Source organism: Ranitomeya variabilis, chromosome 6, assembly GCF_051348905.1.
Source record: "Ranitomeya variabilis isolate aRanVar5 chromosome 6, aRanVar5.hap1, whole genome shotgun sequence".
NCBI classification, from domain to species: domain Eukaryota; kingdom Metazoa; phylum Chordata; class Amphibia; order Anura; family Dendrobatidae; genus Ranitomeya; species Ranitomeya variabilis.
The window spans coordinates 218,368,639-218,389,286 of NC_135237.1; the positions used below are offsets into that span (position 1 = coordinate 218,368,639).

At 41.8% G+C, this 20,648-nt stretch overlaps 1 protein-coding gene and 1 long non-coding RNA gene across 6 annotated transcripts in view; one reads left to right on the plus strand and one right to left on the minus strand.

The window, feature by feature from the left end:
* The window catches only part of LOC143782227 (uncharacterized), a 70,654-nt gene extending 57,431 nt beyond the window's left edge, over nt 1-13,223 (minus strand). The window contains exon 1 of the long non-coding RNA XR_013216897.1: nt 13,015-13,223. This is a non-coding gene — a long non-coding RNA (uncharacterized LOC143782227). The remainder of the gene's footprint in view (nt 1-13,014) is intronic.
* MTRR (5-methyltetrahydrofolate-homocysteine methyltransferase reductase) overlaps nt 1-20,648 on the plus strand; it is a 1,305,783-nt gene that overhangs the window by 1,125,687 nt on the left and 159,448 nt on the right. The gene's annotated exons all lie outside the window — the stretch shown is intronic.

The window sequence follows — 20,648 nt, forward strand, 5'->3', positions numbered from 1 at the left end:
TTACATACAAGTTGAAAGCAGGAATCATTAGCTGCATGTTATAAAATATGACAAACGTTATTATATTCACTAATCCAACAAGTTCTAGAGCCAAATTTCTACACATGGTGTTTATTGTAGAGATCCATAAACCCCCGGCATAAGCCTTTTTCACATTAACATCATGGATAATTTTCATCATTTTTGTTTTATAACCGGAGCGGCCAATTCTGTAGCATTATTCTTTCCATAACTATTATGTGGAAACCATGATAGAACCCCCTTAGACCCCATTAAAATCAGTGGTGTATGTCCGGATTTGAAAGTAGCTATTTGGCTCTATTTTAACCCCTTAACGACCGCCGATACGCCTTTTAACGGCGGCCGCTAAGGGTACTTAAACCACAGCGCCGTTAATTAACGGCGCTGTGGAAAAAGTGAATAGCGCCCCCCAGAGTCGGATTTTCTCTGGGGTCTCGGTTGCCGAGGGTAGCCGAGACCCCAGAGAACATGATTCGGGGGGTTTTTACCGACCCCCGAGTTGCGATCGCCGGTAATTAACCGTTTACCGGCGGTCGCAACAAAAAAAAAAAAAACGCGATTTGCCGTTTAATTTCTCTGTCCTCCGATGTGATCGCACATCGGAGGACAGAGAAATGTGGTCCCCGATGGCCCCCAATAGCCCCCCAATACTTACCTACCTCCCCCGGTGCTCCTCGTGTCTCCCCATGGGCGCCGCCATCTCTTTTCCGGGAAAAAATGGCGGGCGCACGCGCAGTGCGCCCGCCGCCCGGCACCCGGATGTTCTTTGGGGTCTCGGCTGCCGGGGGTAGCCGAGACCCCAAAGAACATGATCGGGGTCGATTTGCACCGACCCCTGCTTTGCGATCGCCGGTAATTAACAGTTTACCGGCGACCGCAAAAAAAAAAAAAAAAAAAAAAGCGATCAGTTATTTCTCTGTCCTCTGATGTGATCGCACATCAGAGGACAGAGAAATAGGGGGATTCGGGGACCCTATCATACTCACCCGGGGTCCCTGGGTCCTCTTCTGTCTTCTCCTGCCAGCCGGCTTTTTCATCATGGCGGGCGCATGCGCAGTGCGCCCGCCATCTGCTGCCATCTGCCGGCCGGCAGGAGAAGACAAGTTGGGGCTAAAATTAGGGTTAGGGTTAGGGTTAGAGTTAGGGTTAGGGTTAGGGTTGGGGCTAAATTTAGGGTTAGGGCTAGGGTTAGGGTTAGGCTACTTTCACACTAGCGTTTTTTGGCTTCCGTCGCAATGTGTCGTTGGAGAAAAAACGCATCCTGCAAAAGTGCTTGCAGGATGCGTTTTTTCTCCATTGGCTTGCATTAGCGACGCATTGCGACGGATTGCCACATGTCGCATCCGTCGTGCGACGGATGCGTCGTGCTTCGGCGGACCGTCGACACAAAAAAAACTACATGTAACTTTTTTGTGCGACGTGTCCCACATATTTCAGTGCCACGTGCCACGTATTTAAGTGACACGTGCCACGTATCAAAGTGCCACGTGCCACATATTTCAGTGCCACGTATCAAAGTGCCACGTGCCACGTATCAAAGTGCCACGTGCCACGTATCAGAGTGCCACGTGCCATGTATCAAAGTGCCACGTGCCACGTATCAAAGTGCCACGTGCCACATATTTCAGTGCCACGTGCCACGTATCAAAGTGCCACGTGCCACGTATCAAAGTGCCACGTGCCACATCTTTCAGTGCCACGTGCCACGTATTTAAGTGACACGTGCCACGTATCAAAGTGCCACATATTTCAGTGCCACGTATCAAAGTGCCACGTGCCACGTGCCACGTATCAAAGTGCCACGTATCAAAGTGCCACGTGCCACGTATTTCAGTGCCACGTATTTAAGTGACACGTATCACGTATAAGTGCCACGTGTCACGTATTTAATTGCCACATATTTAAGTGCCACGTATCAAGATTTTCCATGGAGAACAGACACATCCAGAGATATGTCTGCTCTCCACGGCTGCAGCAACACACTGACAGGAGCCATAGTTCCTGTCGGTGTGTCACTGCGCATGCGCGAGCGAGTTTACCGGCGGTCATTGACCCCGGCACTCTCGCTTAACGGCAGTGCTGCGTGGGAAAGTTCAACGCAGCTGTACTGCTGTTAACCGAGACGCCGGAGTCATTGAACTCCGGAACAGTACGCGATACACTGCTAGGAGCTTCGCTCCTGGCAGTGTATCGCCGGAGAGCAGCCGATCGGCGTGGGAAACTCGTTTTATGGATTCTGCGGACAGGGAGTATGAATTTGGTTTATTATTTTTGGATTTTTTCCTGGAGGATCGAGGGCTTCGCCTACAAGTGTGCTGTTGGTGAGTATATACTCTGTGTTATATGTTGTATGTACTGTGTGTCATGTATGTGTATTGTGTGTAGGTGTTTTGTGTAACTTTACAATTGTGCTAAGTCGCCGGACACAGGGACAACTCTCCCATCCTAATACCGGATGGGAGTAGTAGTCCCATACGGCGACTTAGCACAATGGTGGCACTAGCGTCGCATGGGGACACACACACGCACACACACGCACACACACACACACAGAAGGACTCCATGCTGCTTCACTGGGGGGCGGGGGCTTCCCTCTTCCTGTCCGACGTCACGTCCGGTCCTGGGTGTCAACCCCTCCGTACAAAGACGCCGACACCCAGGACAAAGGCGCTGTGTGTGGAAGGTAATATGGGGCCCTAGGGGGATACGCAGACACGCCGCTGCGTAAAGAATTGACATGTCAATTCTTTTTACGCCGGCGTGTTTGCAGACAAAAGCGCCGCGTTTTTTTGCGGTGTGTCTGAACGGCAAAGTGAATTTCTCATTCACTTTGCCGGCAGACGAAAATGACATTGCGCATTTTTGAAAAGCGCCCGCAAAATAGCGCTCAAAAATGCGCTATGTCTGAAAGTAGCCTAAGGCTTCTTTCACACTTGCGTCGGTACGGGGCGGTCGCAATGCGTCGGCCCGATGTACCGACGCACGTTGTGAAAATTGTGCACAACGTGGGCAGCGGATGCAGTTTTTCAACGCACCCGCTGCCCAGTCTATGTCCTGGGGAGGAGGGGGCAGAGTTACGGCCACGCATCCGCGGAAATGGCGGACGCGACGTACAAAAAAAAGGTTACATTGAACTTTTTTTGTGACGACGGGGGCTAAAGTTATGGTTAGGGTTGGGGCTAAAGTTAGGGTTGGGGCTAAAGTTAGGGTTAGAGTTGGGATTAGGGTTAGCGTTTGGATTAGGGTTGGGATTAGTGTTACGTTTGGGATTAGGGTTGGGATTAGGGTTAGGATTAGGGTTAGGGGTGTGTTGGATTTAGGGTTTTGATTAGGGTTATGGTTAGGGTTGAGATTAGGGCTGTTTTGGGGTTAGGGTTGTGATTATCGTTAGGGTTGTGATTAGGATTATGGATCGGGTTGAGATTAGGGTTAGGGCTGTGTTGGGGTTAGGGTTGGAGTTAGAATTGGGGGGTTTCCACTGTTTAGGTACATCAGGGGGTCTCCAAACACGACAGCCAATTTTGCGCTAAAAAAGTCAAATGGTACTCCCTCCCTTCTGAGCTCTGCCGTGCGCCCAAACAGTGGTTTACCCCCACATATGGGGCATCAGCGTACTCGGGATAAATTGGACAACAACTTTTGGGGTCCAATTTCTCCTGTTACCCTTGTGAAAATAAAAACTTGGGGGCTAAAAATCTTTTTTGTTGGAAAAAAATATATTTTTTTATTTTCACTACTCTGCATTATAAATTTCTGTGAAGCACTTGAGCTTTCAAAGTTCTCACCACATATCTAGATAAGTTCCTTAGGGGGTCTAGTTTCCAAAATTTGGTCACTTGTGGGGGTTTCTACTGTTTAGGTACATTAGGGGTCTGCAAACGCAACATAACGCCCGCAGACAATTCTATCAAAGTCTGCATTGCAAAATGGCGCTCCTTCCCTTCCGAGCTCTGCCGTGCGCCCAAACAGTGGTTTACCCCCACATATGGGGTACCAGCATACTCAGGACAAATTGGACAACAACTTTTGGGGTCCAATTTCTCTTGTTACCCTTGTGAAAATAAAAATTTGGGGGCTAAAAAAATCTTTTTTGTGGGAAAAAAATTATTTTTTATTTTCACTACTCTGCATTATAAACTTCTGTGAAGCACTTGGGCATTCAAAGTTCTCACCACATATCTAGATAAGTTCCTTGGGGGGTCTATTTTCCAAAATGGGGTCACTTGTTGGGGGTTTCTACTGTTTAGGTACATTAGGGGTCTGCAAAGGCAACATAACGCCCGCAGACAATTCTATCAAAGTCTGCATTCCAAAATGGCACTCCTTCCCTTCCGAGCTCTGCTATGCGCCCAAACAGTGGTTTACCCCCACATATGGGGTACCAGCATACTCAGGACAAATTGGACAACAACTTTTGGGGTCCAATTTCTCTTGTTACCCTTGTGAAAATAAAAACTTGGGGGCTAAAAAATCTTTATTGTTAAAAAATATATATTTTTTATTTTCACGACTCTGCATTATAAACTTCTGTGATGCACTTGGGCATTCAAAGTTCTCACTACACATCTAGATAAGTTCCATGGGGGGTCTAGTTTCCAAAATGGGGTCACTTTTGGGGGGTTTCTGCTGTTTAGGCACATCAGGGGCTCTCCAAACGCGACATGGCGTCCGATCTCAATTCCAGTCAATTTTGCATTGAAAAGTCAAATGGCGCTCCTTTGCTTCCGAGCTCAGCCATGCGCCCAAACAGTGGTTTACCCCCACATATGGGGTGTCGGCGTACTCAAGACAAATTGTACAACAGCTTCTGGGGTCCATTTTCTCCTGTTACCCTTGGTAAAATAAAAATTTGGAGGCAAAAAGATCATTTTTGTAGAAAAAATGCGATTTTTTTATTTTCACGGCTCTACGTTATAAACTTCTGTGAAGCACCTGGGGGTTTAAAGTGCTCACCACACATCTAGATAAGTTCCTTAAGGGGTCTAGTTTACAAAATGGTGTCATATGTGGGGGGTCTCTACTGTTTAGGCACATCAGCGGCTCTCCAAACGTGACATGGCGTCCGATCTCAATTCCAGCCAATTCTACATTGAAAAAGTAAAACGACACTCCTTCTCTTCCAAGCTCTGCGGTGCGCCCAAACAGTGGTTTACCCCCATATATGGGGTATCGACGTACTCAGGAGAAATTGCACAACAACTTTTGTGGTCTAATTTCTCCTGTTACCCTTGTGAAAATAAAAATTTTGGGGCAAAAAGATCATTTTTGTAGAAAAAATGAGATTTTTTATTTTCACGGCTCTACGTTATAAACTTCTGTGAAGCACTTGGGGGTTCAAAGTGCTCACCACACATCTAGATAAGTTCCTTGGGGGGTCTAGTTTCCAAAATGGTATCACTTGTGGGGGGTTTCCACTGTTTAGGCACATCAGGGACTCTCCAAACGCGACATGGCATCCGATCTCAATTCCAGCCAATTCTGCATTGAAAAAGTCAAACGGTGCTCCTTCACTTCCAAGCTCTGCGGTGCGCCCAAACAGTGGTTTACCTCCACATATGGGGTATCGACGTACTCAGGAGAAATTGCACAACAACTTTTGTGGTCTAATTTCTCCTGTTACCCTTGTGAAAATAAAAATTTTGGGGCAAAAAGATCATTTTTGTAGAAAAAATGAGATTTTTTATTTTCACGGCTCTACGTTATAAACTTCTGTGAAGCACTTGGGGGTTCAAAGTGCTCACCACACATCTAGATAAGTTCCTTGGGGGGTCTAGTTTCCAAAATGGTGTCACTTGTGGGGGGTTTCCACTGTTTAGGCACATCAGGGACTCTCCAAACGCGACATGGCATCCGATCTCAATTCCAGCCAATTCTGCATTGAAAAAGTCAAACGGTGCTCCTTCACTTCCAAGCTCTGCGGTGCGCCCAAACAGTGGTTTACCTCCACATATGGGGTATCGACGTACTCAGGAGAAATTGCACAACAACTTTTGTGGTCTAATTTCTCCTGTTACCCTTGTGAAAATAAGAATTTGTGGGCGAAAAAATCATTTTTGTGAAAACAAATGCGATTTTTTATTTTCACGGCTCTACGTTATAAACTTCTGTGAAGCACTTGGGGGTTCAAAGTGCTCACCACACATCTAGATAAGTTCCTTGGGGGGTCTAGTTTCCAAAATGGTGTCACTTGTGGGGGGTTTCCACTGTTTAGGCACATTAGGGGCTCTCCAAACGCGACATGGCGTCCGATCTCAATTCCAGCCAATTCTGCATTGAAACAGTCAAACGGTGCTCCTTCACTTCCAAGCTCTGCGGTGCGCCCAAACAGTGGTTTACCTCCACATATGGGGTATCGGCGTACTCAGGAAAAATTGCACAACAAAATTTGTGGTTAAATTTCTGTTTTTACACTTGTGAAAATTAAAAAAAATGGTTCTGAAGTAAAATGTTTGCAAAAAAAAGTAAAATGTTAATTTTTTTCTTCCACATTGTTTTAGTTCCTGTGAAGTACGTAAAGGGTTAATAAACTTCTTGAATGTGGTTTTGAGCAGCTTGAGGGGTGCAGTTTTTAGAATGGTGTCACACTTGGTTATTTTCTATCATATAGACCCCTCAAAATCACTTCAAAGGTGATGTGGTCCCTAAAAAAAACATGGTGTTGTAAAAATGAGAAATTGCTGGTCAACTTTTAACCCTTATAACTCCCTAACAAAAAAAAAAATTGTTTCCAAAATTGTGCTGATGTAAAGTAGACATGTGAGAAATGTTATTTATTAACTATTTTTTGTGACATATCTCTCTGATTTAAGGGCATAAAAATACAAAGTTTGAAAATTGCAAAATTTTAAAAATTTTCGCCATATTTCCATTTTTTTCATAAATAATCGCAAGTAATATCGAAGAAATGTTACCACTAACTTGAAGTACAACATGTCACGAAAAAACAATCTCAGAATCAGCGGGATCCGATAAAGCGTTCCAGAGTTATAACCTCATAAAGTGACACTGGTCAGAATTGTAAAAATTGGCTCGGTCATTAAGTACCAAATTGGCTCTGTCACTAAGGGGTTAAGCTACAGATATTACAATAGTCTGAATGGGGCCTAAGATGTAGCTTCATATGAAACTACTGTGATACATTATAAATTACAAAATAGTTTGAAGCTTTGTGTAGAAATATATCAGGCAAAGAATATAAATCTACTAGGCACTCTAAAAGAATAGTTAAAAGTAACTATTAATAAAATAAAATACTGTAACATATGTAAAACATTATATTCAATAATACGCATATTTTTTAAAGGAAAACTGTCCATGGTTGGGAATAGTGTACATTCAGAAGCAGCAAAGAGAAATGAGTGCAGTGGTAACGCTCAGCGAGCTGCGCTAGAAAAATCATGAGAAACACAGCTGTTATACAAATGTTTAAGGTCAGCAAAACACGGCTTCAAAATGGTTGTGTGCAAATAGATGGCACAGACATCTGTGAAATTAATGTGTGATAAAATAATGTTGAATTAAAGAATGATGGAATAATATACGTGTCTGTGGCGGTTGTAAAAGTCCTGCATTTGTTTCTTACGTGTCTTGGGTTAACCAAGAAGATTTTTATGGAAAATTTCATAGTCGTTCAATATTGACACAATTTTGCGGTGTATGGTTATTATTATTATTATTATCATTATTATTATTAAAGTAACACCAGGAAAATAAAATACTGTGACATATGTAAAACATTATATTCAATAATATTCGTATTTTTTAAAGGAAAGTTGTCTATGGGTAAGAATAGTGTACATTCAGAAACAGCAAAGAGAGGTGAGTGCAGTGGTAACGCTCAGCGAGCTGCGCTAGAAAAATCCGGAGAAACACATCTGTTATACAAAATGTTTAAGGTCAGCAAAACACGGTTTCAAAATGATTGTGTGCAAATAGACGGCACAGGCGCTACGATATCCGATGTCAATAAAAGAGAATAAATATTGTTGGTACACTTTTGATATTATTATCAATTTGTTGGAAGCGTATCAGTAATCAATTTAATACATTTTGATTCGCTGTGCTTTTGGTGTACTGTCTATTTAACACGCTTTATGCGCTTTTAATTAATTATCTGCAGGCCAAATAAATATTATTGGGGCTATAGGTTTATGAAAATGTCAGAACACTGGCTTGTCAAGCAAGACTAATCTTAATATATCATATAAACATCTAATATAAAACATTTACTGGGATAATATTCACTGTATTAACAAATTAAACTATATCACACAACCTGACATCTAGTTAGTGGTCAGTACAGATACATTTTAACAGCTGCTAGCAAGTTGAGTGCTTGTATCTGCACCACAGAAAATCTTAGCAGCTGTTAGGAGTTATAGTGCCCAGACTTCAAGCTCCCAACAGAATAATACTGTAGAAACACACCCCGCTCCCCCTACAGAAGCTGAGGTGGCCGGTTATACCACCAGACTCTATTACTGTGGTTGAGATCTGAGACAGCAAGCAGAGGTGGGATGTTATAGCATTAGAGCCTATTACGGCCGGGGAGATATGAGACTATTCAGTGATATTCATATCTATACATAATAATCCCATACAGTGAGGTATAAATCAAATAATCAAATAATCGGGCAGAAACACAGAATATACATAATATACTCTATTTTATAAGAAGTGTAATGGTGTATGTTAATTGTACATGTGATGATTTTTACTTTTTATATTCATATACCTGTCATGTATAAAACAACCGCTTTATACCCTGTCAAAACACTGGTCCCTAGTTTCTGTTACAGAAACTCTAGCATTTAGTTAATGTATAGCACTGAAGTGGTAAAACAGACAGCAAAACAAATGTAACACCGGGAAAATAAAATACTGTAACATAGGTAATACATTATATTCAATAATATTCATATTTTTAAATGAAAACTGTCCGTGGGTGGGAATAGTGTACATTCAGAAGCCTCCAAAGAGAAGTGAGTCCGGTGGTAACGCTCAGCGAGCTGCGGCTACGGTCACATCTTTATGGCCTGTCGGCAGAAAAATGCGGCTTACAGAGGCAGCCACACAAACAGCTACAAATAATGTGAAAATCTAATATGCTATAAAATAAACAGATAAAATGCTATAAAATAAACAGATAAAATGCTATAAAATAAACAGATAAAATACTGTAACATAAGCTCTAGCATTTAGTTAATGTATAGTATTGAAATGCTAAAAATTGTGTCATCAAATTAGCAGTGGCTCATTTGGGGATGAGTGTAATAAAAATACGAGCCATAATATAGGATAGCTTTTGTCAAAATTTTCAAGTTTAACCCGCTGTTCGGGCAGAAATTATCATTTTAGTGAACAATTAACTAATAATTATACATAATATGACCTGTGGTGAGTGTAATAAAAATACGCACATTAATATAGGATAGTTTTTGTCAAAATTTTCAAGTTTAATCCGCTGTTCGGGCAGAGATTATAATTTTAGTGAAAAATTAGCTAATAATTATACATAATATGTCCAGAATATACTGTGCTTGTCTGAAAGTTTCACAGTGATAGCTAGCAGTATCGCTCTGGTTGCAGAATGCCCTCTCAGCACAAATACATATAGAAGCACTATTCACTATATGTGAACACTGTGTATAAAATACACTGCTCTGATTACAGAGGCAAATTCATTTCAGCTGCCTTAGTAAATATCACGCCTGTCTGATACATACTTTATTAAAGTCTATTAAAACTCATACAGTGACTGTCATTTTTGCACTTCTACATCTGTGTTTTGCTTTTACCGCTTCGGTAAGTTATCACACATAACACAGTCCTCTGAAAGTTTCACACTGATAGTTAGCAGTATTGCACTGATAACAGATTGCACTCTCAGCACAATTGCATATAGAAGCTCTATTCACTACAGCAAGCAGTGTGATGTGCCATTGCAGTCTGATACATACTGGTACAGCAAGACATGTAATGTGATAGTTAGACTCTATTTAATACAACATATAATGAATAAACAGCCTGGTGTATTATAAAACACAATTTTGTGTCATTTTAGTGAAAAATTAACTAATAATTATACATAATATGTCTTTTAAGCTAAATCATGCATGTGTACATACATATTTAATGTTTTTGCTTTTTATATTCTGTAAGAATTTTTATATTATTGAATTGTCTTTGTCAAAATTTGACATTGTTCTGTCAGAAATGATCGTTTTAGTGAACAATTAACTAATAATTATACATAATATGTCCAGAATATACTGTACTTGTCTGAAAGTTTCACACTGATAGCTAGCAGTATTGCTCTGGTTGCAGAATGCACTCTCAGCACAAATACATATAGAAGCACTATTCACTATATGTGAACACTGTGTATAAAATACACTGCTCTGATTACAGAGGCAAATTCATTTCAGCTGCCTTAGTAAATATCACGCCTGTCTGATACATACTTTAATAAAGTCTATTGCCTTGTATTGTATATCTACCCTTGATTATTGTCGAGTTATGTGTAAGCCGGTCACTGTTGGTGAATTGGCATATCATATCTGTATTTTATCTATTAACCACACGAGCATGTAGCCCCCGTATCACACATAACACGACCTCTTAAAACTCATGAAAATGAGAAACTGCGTTATAAGCTGAAAAATATGCTGTTTCACTCTAAATGTGCAGTGGCCAACTGCACTTGTCTTCACTCACGATTATTTCGTCAACATTTTCAAATTTACCGCGTTCTAATTGCAATTATCAATTTAATCAAAACTGCCCTTGTCTTCACTGATCTAGCTAGTTGTTTAAATTCTTAGGGTACTGTCACACAGTACCATTTTGATCGCTACGACGGCACGATCCGTGACGTCGCAGCGATCGTATGATTATCGCTCCAGCGTCGTAGACTGCGGTCACACGTTGCAATCATGGCGCTGGAGCGATGCCGAAGTCCCCGGTAACCAGGGTAAACATCGGGTAACTAAGCGCAGGGCCGCGCTTAGTAACCCGATGTTTACCCTGGTTACCAGCGTAAACGTAAAAAAAACAAACAGTACATACTTACATTCCGGTGTCTGTCCCCGGCGTTCTGCTTCTCTAGTCTCCACTGTGTAAGCGCCATAGCCGGCAAGCACAGCGGTGACGTCAGACGTCACCGCTGTGCTCGCTTTCCGGCCGGCAGACGCTCACACAGTGGAGAGAAGCTGAGACGCTGGAGGACAGACACCGTAATGTAAGTATGTACTGTTTGTTTTTTTACGTTTACGCTGGTAACCACGGTAAACATCGGGTTACTAAGCGCGGCCCTGCGCTTAGTTACCCGATGTTTACCCTGGTTACAAGCGAAGACATCGCTGGATCGCTGTCACACACAACGATCCAGCGATGTCAGCGGGTGATCAAGCGACGAAAGAAAGTTCCACACGATCTGCTACGACGTACGATTCTCAGCAGGATCCCTGATCGCTGCTGCGTGTCAGACACTGCGATATCGTAACGATATCGCTAGAACGTCACGAATCGTACCGTCGTAGCGATCAAAATGGTACTGTGTACCCTTAGAGGACGTTCAAGGTGACAGATGCTTTGTGTGCCAGCTGCTAGCAAATTCTGTGTTTTCTCGGCTAGTGGGAAATCTACCATGCTTTATTTCACACAGTAAACTATTTTTAGCCAGCCTCTGCTTGCGCCCCGTTATTTGGGGTACCTGAGAAACAGCTGCGGGGAGCCCCACAAACACAGGTTTGAATCATACGCGGTCATTTTCCATGCACAGTGATCCAGTCATTTTCCAAGCACAGGGATCCCAGCTGTTAGGGTAATTAAGTAGGAGACAGTATTCCATACTTAAATGCAAGCAGTTGTGTGGCCGTTAACTAGACAGCCAGTGTTTCTGCAGTTAGAATGTGTTCAGTGATAATGAACCACAACTTATAGTGGATAAATAATCACATTATTTTGTAAGGCGTTTGTTGCTGTATAACCAACGTGTTATTTATTTTGTACGTTGCAGTATTGATATTTATTTTGAAAGAAGTGTACTGTGTACAGGCTGCAGGGGCTCCAGTCAGAAAAAAAAAAAAAAAAAAAAAACAGGTGTGTGTCTGCATGACATACATTCGAGCCAGAGTTTCTGAGTTTTAACAAGTGTTCAGAAAGTGATGATAGTGTGTTACATAGACATCTAATCAACGGTTACTTTTACAATACCCCGACTTTTGCTTTTTATAAACGTATAAAACACCACGATTCATACCTGCGATTGTTGTAATATGGTCGCACACATAATGCGCCCATTATAAAGCACCTATAAATATAAAACTCTAATATAAATCAATTACGGGGGTAACACTCATGTTGTAACATGCCCAGGGGATAACATTCATGTTGTAACATGCCCGCATACATAATGCGCCCATTATAAAGCACCTATAAATATAAAACTCTAATATAAAACAATTACGGAGATAATATTCCCTGTATTAACAAATTAAACTATATAAAAAGGGAGGGGGAGCTGCCACACAGCTGCTGTTAGAAGACAAGGAGGCCAGCTGGCAGGGGGGGGGGGGGGGGGGAGGGGTTACACACTTTGATACACTTTGATAGGGGCGTGTCCACCTGTCAAATTGAGTTTGACGAGTTATATGACTGCTACACTACTACTAATATCAACACATATACATATATATACAACCACCCAAGAGCCTAATTCCTATTATTGTATTAACCCCTGAGGTCACTAGTCCAATATACAGGAACGAGCAAAAAAGGAAGGAGACCGCGGCCGTTATATTACAGACCCTAGGTTCAGCATAAACCATATACATGCAAGAAATCTGCAGGAAAAACATATGCAGGGAAAAAAAATGCAGGGAAAAAAATATGCAGGGAAAAAAAACAAAAACAAAGTAGTCTGCAATCTGCCGGATCCTGGAGCAACATTAACCCCTATCTAGAGTCTCTAATACCACATGTGACACTGACCTTCTAATGGAGGGTAGAAAAGGTACAGAGGCAGTCCGGAGTGGGCTGTGAGGAGAAAATAAACTTATAAGTATCCCACATGTATACCTCTGCGGTGAGAGAATTGCAGATTAATAAGAGTCTAAGTGATTCCCATTAGAAATCCAGGTAATTACCGGAGTCTGCAAGGGTCCTGTAGCACTGAGTCCGTCTCCTTGGTGATGCAGTGTAGAATGGTGACAACCCCCAGTGTTTTAAGCTGAAGGCGTCTGACGTCATTTCCGGGCATGCCCAGTACAGCGCTCCCAGCACAGTGCTGGAAGTGCTGTGTCACAGGAGTCTATGTAAACAAGCAGTCTGGCCACGTGGGGATCTATGAATCTGTGTAGTCTGTCTGAGAGGGGGGATGTGCCTGGAGCAAGGCAAGTATATCCCGTAATGAGGAGGGAATAAGATTTTATCGTTGAGCACTTTGTTGTAGCGGTCAGGTTTAGCATAGGAATAGAGATTATTAATGATGGACAGCAAAAAACCAGACTAATACTAAAGAAAATAATAATGACAATAATGACTGAGAATTAAAAAATAAAAAATAAATAAAAATAAAAAATAAAAGATGAACAAAATGAATGGAATGAGACGGATACATAGAAATAATGAAAAAAGTAAATAAAAATAAAAAATAAAAGATAAAAAATAAAAGATAAAAAATAATAAAAATTTAAATGAATGAGATGAGAAACATCAGAACAATGAAAAACTGAAAAAATGAAGAAAAATAAATAAAAAAGTGAAAAAAATAGAAAAATAAGATTTTTTGAAAAAAATTGGAAAACTAAGAGGACTTACCCTGAGAGTGCAGTGATAGAGGAAAAGAGTGCGATCCACCAGCTTCTGTATATAGTTCTATCATGAAGTCTGAGGCGTGATGGAGAGGAAGGAAGAGGAACAAGGGTTAATTATTGCATAAATATGAAGAGCCTGTAGACTATGGTATGTGGAGAGACTGATGTCGTATGTACCTAGCTGAATACCAAGTCCAGTTCCCTATTGAGCCCCTTAGGTGAAAGGGTCTGTAGTGTATAGATCCAAAAGGCCTCCCTTTGTTTTAATAATTTTACATGATCCCCCCCACGTCTAGGTTTCTCTACTTTTTCAATCACCTGGAAGCGTAATTGTGACACCGAATGGTTGGTCCTAGTAAAGTGATCCGGAAGTGGGAGCCATGTTTTCCTAAGTCTGATGGTGGATTTATGGCTCGAAATCCTATCGCGCACATGCTGAGTCGTTTCGCCTACATATATGAGGCCACAAGGGCATTTTATCAAGTAGACTACAAAATTGGAGTTGCATGTATGAAACCCCTTGATGTCAAACCTCTTGCCAGTGTGTGGGTGTATGATCTCACTTGACTTAATTACATTAGCACAGCAGGCACATCCTAGGCAAGGGAACGTGCCTGTTCTTGCGGAGCCTAAAAACTGTTGTTTCGGTTGTCTGGTGAGGCTACCCACATCCGCCCTAACCAGATAATCCCTGATGTTTCTTGGTCTACGTTTGCACATCAGGGTAGGAGATTGAAAGGGGGTTATTTGAGGGTAGGCCTCGGACAGGAGGGGCCAATGTTTGTTAATTACCTTGTATACCAAGGGCATAACAGGGTGATGTGTATGTATGAAAGGGACCCTATCTTTTTTGGGGGTTTGGTTGGCCGGAGGAGGATGATTTTGTAGAATTCTTCGTTTCTCATATTGGAGAATATTGATGGGATATTCTCTCTCCATGAATTTCTGGGACATGTCGTTTAGCCGGGTCTCTGTCAAGTTGGGGTCCGAAACTATATTAGTGACCCTGTGGAATTGTGATCGCGGTAAGCTGTTCCTAGTGGATTTGGGGTGGCAACTTGTATAGAGGAGTAGATTATTTGAATCTGTAGGTTTCACAAAGATGTCTGTGTCCAAACCACCATGTCCGTTTTTGATCACCAGGGTGTCTAGAAATGGAATTTTCTGTGTATCACTATTAGGTACAAATTGTAGCTCTGGTCTTACCTCATTGATCTGAGAGACAAATAGGGAGAATGTTGCAGCTGGCCCGTTCCATAGACAGAAGACGTCGTCTATGTAGCGGACCCAGCATCCTGAGTATGACTGGAAAAGAGGATTAACATACACGTGACTCTGTTCAAATTGGTCCATGTATAGATTGGCGTAAGCCGGCGCCATATTAGACCCCATGGCGGTCCCACAGATTTGTTGATAGAATTTGTCCCGAGTACGCTGATACCCCATGTTTTGGGGTAAACCCCTGTTTGGCCGCACGGGAGAGCTCAGAAGGGAAGGAGCACTGTTTTACTTTTTCAACGCATAATTAGCTGGAATTGAGATCGGACACCATGTCGTGTTTGGAGAGCCCCTGATGTGCCTAAACAGTGGAAACCCTGACCCCAATTTTAACTGAAACCGTAACCCAAACACGCCCCTAACCCTTATCCCAACAGTAACCCTAACCACACCCCTAACCCTGACACACCCTTAAATCTAATCCCAAACCTAATCCCAACCGTAAATGTAATCCAAACCCTAACCCTAACTTTAGCCCCAACCCTAACTTTAGCCCCAACCCTAACTTTAGCCCCAACCCTAGCCCCAACCCTAACCCTAGCTCTAGCCCTAACCCTAGCTCTAGCCCTAGCCCTAACCCTAGCTCTAACCCTAGCCCTAGCCCTAACCCTAACGGGAAAATGGAAATAAATACATTTTTTAAATTTTATTATGTTTCCCTAACTAAGGGGGTGATGAAGGGGGGTTTGATTTACTTTTATACTGTTTTTTATTGGGGATTTTTATGATTGGCAGCTGTCACACACTAAAAGACGCTTTTTATAGCAAAAAAGTTTTTGCGTCTCCACATTTTGAGACCTATAATTTTTCCATATTTTGGTCCACAGAGTCATGTGAGGTCTTGTTTTTTGCGGGACGAGTTGACGTTTTTATTGGTAACATTTTCGGGCACGTCACATTTTTTGATCGCTTTTTATTCCAATTTTTGTGATGCAGAATTACCACAAACCAGCTATTCATGAATTTCTTTTGGGGGGGGACGTTTATACCGTTCCACGTTTGGTAAAATGGATAAAGCAGTTTTATTCTTCGGGTCAGTATGATTACAGCGATACCTCATTTATATCATTTTTTTATGTTTTGGCGCTTTTATACGATAAAAACTATTTTATAGAAAAAATAATTATTTTGGCATCGCTTTATTCTGAGGACTATAACTTTTTTATTTTTTCACTGATGATGCTGTATGGAGGCTCGTTTTTTGCGGGACAAGATGACGTTTTCAGCGGTACCATGGTTATTTATATCCATCTTTTTGATCGCGTGTTATTCCATGTTTTTTGTACGGCAGTATGATAATAAAGCGTTGTTTTTTGCCTCGGGTTTTTTTTTTTTTTACGGTGTTCACTGAAGGGGTTAACTAGTGGGACAGTTTTATAGGTCGGGTCATTACGGACGCGGCGATACTAAATATGTGTACTTTTATTGTTTTATTTTTTTATTTAGATAAAGAAATGTATTTATGGGAATAATATTTTTTTTCTTCTTTATTTAGGAATTTTATTTATTTTATTTTTTTTACACATGTGGAAATTTTTTTTTTACTTTGTCCCGGGGGGACATCACAGATCGCTGATCTGACAGTTTGCACAGCACTCTTTCAGATCAGCAATCTGACCTACAGCGCTGCAGGTTTACCAGCGCCTGCTCTGAGCAGGCGCTTGGTAAGCCACCTCCCTGCAGGACCCGGATGCAGCCCCACTGCCATTTTGGATCCGGGACCTGCAGGGAGGAGGAGGTGGTAAGAGACCCTCACAGCAACGCGATCACATCGCTTTGCTCCGAGGGTCTCATGGAAGCCTGCAGGAAGCCCCCTCCCTGCACGATGCTTCCCTATACCGCCGGAACACTGCGATCATGTTTGATCACAGTGTGCCGGGGTTAATGTGCCGGGGGCAGTCCGTGACCGCTCCCGGCACATAGTGCCGGATGTCAGCTGCGATAGTCAGCTGACACCCGGCCGCGATCGGCCGCGCTTCCCCCGTGAGCGCGGCCGATCGCATATGACTTACTATCCCGTCACTGGGAATTAAGTCCCAGGTCACCTTGACGGGATAGTACGTCATATGGAATTAAGGAGTTAATATTGGTCAAAAAAGAAGAGAATGTCCTGCTTCACCGAATCCGTAAAAAAGAGTTTTCTTTATTCACAAACTTTAAACATGGAGGATACAGACTTCAGCATGAACCATATGGGTAAGAATTCAATGCGTTTCTGGAGACTAAGCTCCCGTAATCATGTCATGATTAAGGGAGCTTAGTCTCCAGAAACGTGTTGAGATTCTTACCCATATGGTTCGTGCTGAAGTCTGTATCCTCCATGTTTAAAGTTTGTGAATAAAGAAAACTCCTTTTTACGGATTCTTTGAAGCTGGACATTCTCTACTTTTTTGGACTTTATACGCCTGGACACAGCGGGTCCGTGCTCCCGAGATTTGGTTTATGCGTCACAGGTGAGCTGGTTTATTTTCCTTATTAATATTAGCCCCCCACCTGTCTGCCTAGCCTTTGCTGGTTAATTATAGGGGGAACCCCACATAATTAATTTTTTTGAGAGTCCCCCATTTTAACCCCTTTACCCCCCAAGGTGGCTTGCTCGTTAATGACCAGGCCAATTTTTACAATTCTGACCACTTTATGACGTAATAACTCTGGAACTCTTGAACAGATGTCACTTATTCTGAGATTGTTTTTTCGTGACTTTGCAATTCATGATGGTGGTAAAATTTGTTCCATATAACTTGCATTTATTTGTAAAAAAAAAACAAAAAACGAAAAATTTGGTGAAAATTTAGCAATTTTCCAACTTTGAATTCTCGTGCCCTTACATCAGAGACCTGTCACACGAAATAGTTAATAAATAACATTTCCCACATGTCTACCTTAGATCAGCACAATTTTTTAAACAAATTATTTTTTGTTAGGAAATGATAAGGGTTAAAACTTAAGTTGACCAGCGATTCTAATTTTTCCAACAAAGTTTACATATCAATTTTTTTTAGGGACCACCTCACATTTGAAGTGACTTTGAGCCATCTATATGATAGAAAATATACAAAGTTGGCACCATTCTAAAAACTGCACCCATGAAGGTGCTCAAAACCACATTCAAGAAGTTCATTAACCCCTCAAGTGCTTCACAGGAATTTTTGGAATGTGGAAAAAAATGAACATTTAACTTTTTTTTTCACAAAAAAATTTAGTTTAGACCCAATTTTTTTTATTTTCACAAGGTAATAGGAAAAAATGAACACCAAAATTTGTTGTGCAATTTCTCCTGAGCATGCCTATACCCCTCATGTAGGGGAAAACCACTGTTTGGGCGCATGGCAGAGCTCGGAATTGAAGAAGCACCATTTGACTTTTTGAATGCAAAATTTGCTGGAAAAATTAGCGGATGTCATGCCGCATTTAGATAGCCCCTGATGTGCCTAAACAGGGAAAATTCCTCACAAGTGACACCATTTTAGAAACTAGACCCTCAGGGTATTGCATCTTTATAAGGGTAACAGGAGAAATTGCACTGTACAATTTATTGTGCAATTTCTCCTGATTATGCCGATACCTCATATGTGGGAGAATACTGCTGTTTTGGGTGCAACACCAACTTACCTCCAAGGAAGAAGTGACTGCGAAATGCGCGTCGCAGTTTCTCCTGCCTGATCAGCATCATATGTCAGGTACAGCAGTAACACACCAGCACCTTTTACTTTGTCCTTATGTACATGCTATTTTTAACCTTTCACAGCTGATTATTTATTTAATAATTAGCTGGAATCATTAGTCGACACCATGTCCAGTTTGGAGAGCTCCTCATGTGCCTAAATAGTGAAAAAAACCCACAAGTGACCCCAATTTGGAAACTAGACTTCTCAAAAAATGTATGTAGATGTGTGGTGAGTGCCTTGAACTCCCAGGTGCTTCACAGAAGTTTATAATGAGCAATAAGAAAAAAACGTGGCACTGCACAGCCTCTGCAACGAGCACTGCTTTTTTGTATGCAGTCAATTGTGGGTGCCTGAAACTCAGTAACTGGAGGTGCTCGCATAAGGAAAAAAAAGAGATAAATTCCAATTTATGTATATGCATAATGTATATGCAAAGAGAAAAAAATTGCAGCATCACTCACCAGGTGGCGTGGTTCATTCCTTCATTGAAGATACGAATTCCATTAAAGCTGTAGACCTGTAGAAGCGCTGGTGTAGCGCGAAACAGCTGTTGTCCTTCCCTGCTCACTTCCACCATGTCCGCACTCCCCCGAGCCGTGCATTTACTTTAATGGAATTCGTATCTTCAATAAAGGAATGAACCACGCCACCTGGTGAGTGCTGCCGCAATTTTTTTCTCTTTGCATATACAACAGAAGTTTATAATGTTGAGCCGTGAAAATTAAAAAAAAAGAATTTTCCCAACAAAAATGTTATTTTTAAAAATTGCACCATACAATTTGTTGTGCAAGCTCTCCTGAGTACGCCAATACACCATATGTGGGGAAACACTACTGTTGAGGTACAGTGCAAAGCTCACAAGGGAAGAAGCGCCATATTGGAGATCAGATTTTGCAGGAATGGTTTGAGGGTGCAATGTCACATTGGCAGAGCCCCTGAGGTGACGGAACAACAGAAATCCCTATAAAGACACAGCATTGTGTCAAAATTAGCCAGACTCTATATTTTTAGCAAGCCATGATGAATAGGCTGTTATCTATTTGTTGACCTTTGAATTTATGGGCTTCATTCTAGTTGGTCAAGAAAACAGACTTTTGCTAGTGTAAGCCTGTATATTGACTTGTAAGTTGACATTTGATGTAACATACTGTATTGTGCTTTTATCCTTGGTGGCTAGTGATGTTTTTTGACATGCTAATTACACATTGTCCATGGTAGCCAGTTTGTTGTCATTCAAAACAGAGGAGGAAAATCTATTCAAATAGATTACATAATCAAATTATGGAGATGGTCTTATCAGCATTACCTGTAAAAACTGAATGAAGGACACTTGTTAATTATAAAAAGAAGTTGTATGCCTCTGTTTGGAGAAACAGAGATTCAGCCAAGACATCCAAAGGGCCAGAGGCAGGACAGCAGCCAAGACATCATGGCTCCATCACGATGGACACCGACTTATCATTCTACAGGATGCCATCCTAGGGGACCTCTGCCCCGGTTGGAAGAATACAGATCTGCTCTATTGACCATCGCAAATCCATGGATATGTTTGAAGAAGCCAGGTTGTGACTTTCCGATCAACTGGCCTTGTACCTGAATGGAATGTCATCATCTAAGCTTGTAATTATCTTCTCTCTGTAAATGGTACAGATGGGGTAGTCGGCCCTAGAAGATGAAGCCAGGTTGTGACCCTCCGGTCAACTGACCTTGTACCTGAATGGACTATTATCTTCCTACGCTTGTCATTACCTCCTCTCTGTGCGTGCCACAGGTGGGGTAATCGGACCTGGAAGATCTGAAGTGACAGTTGCTATTATCCTGGTGAGTCAGTGCAAGGGTGAGACTCTGTAATATGCACCATCTT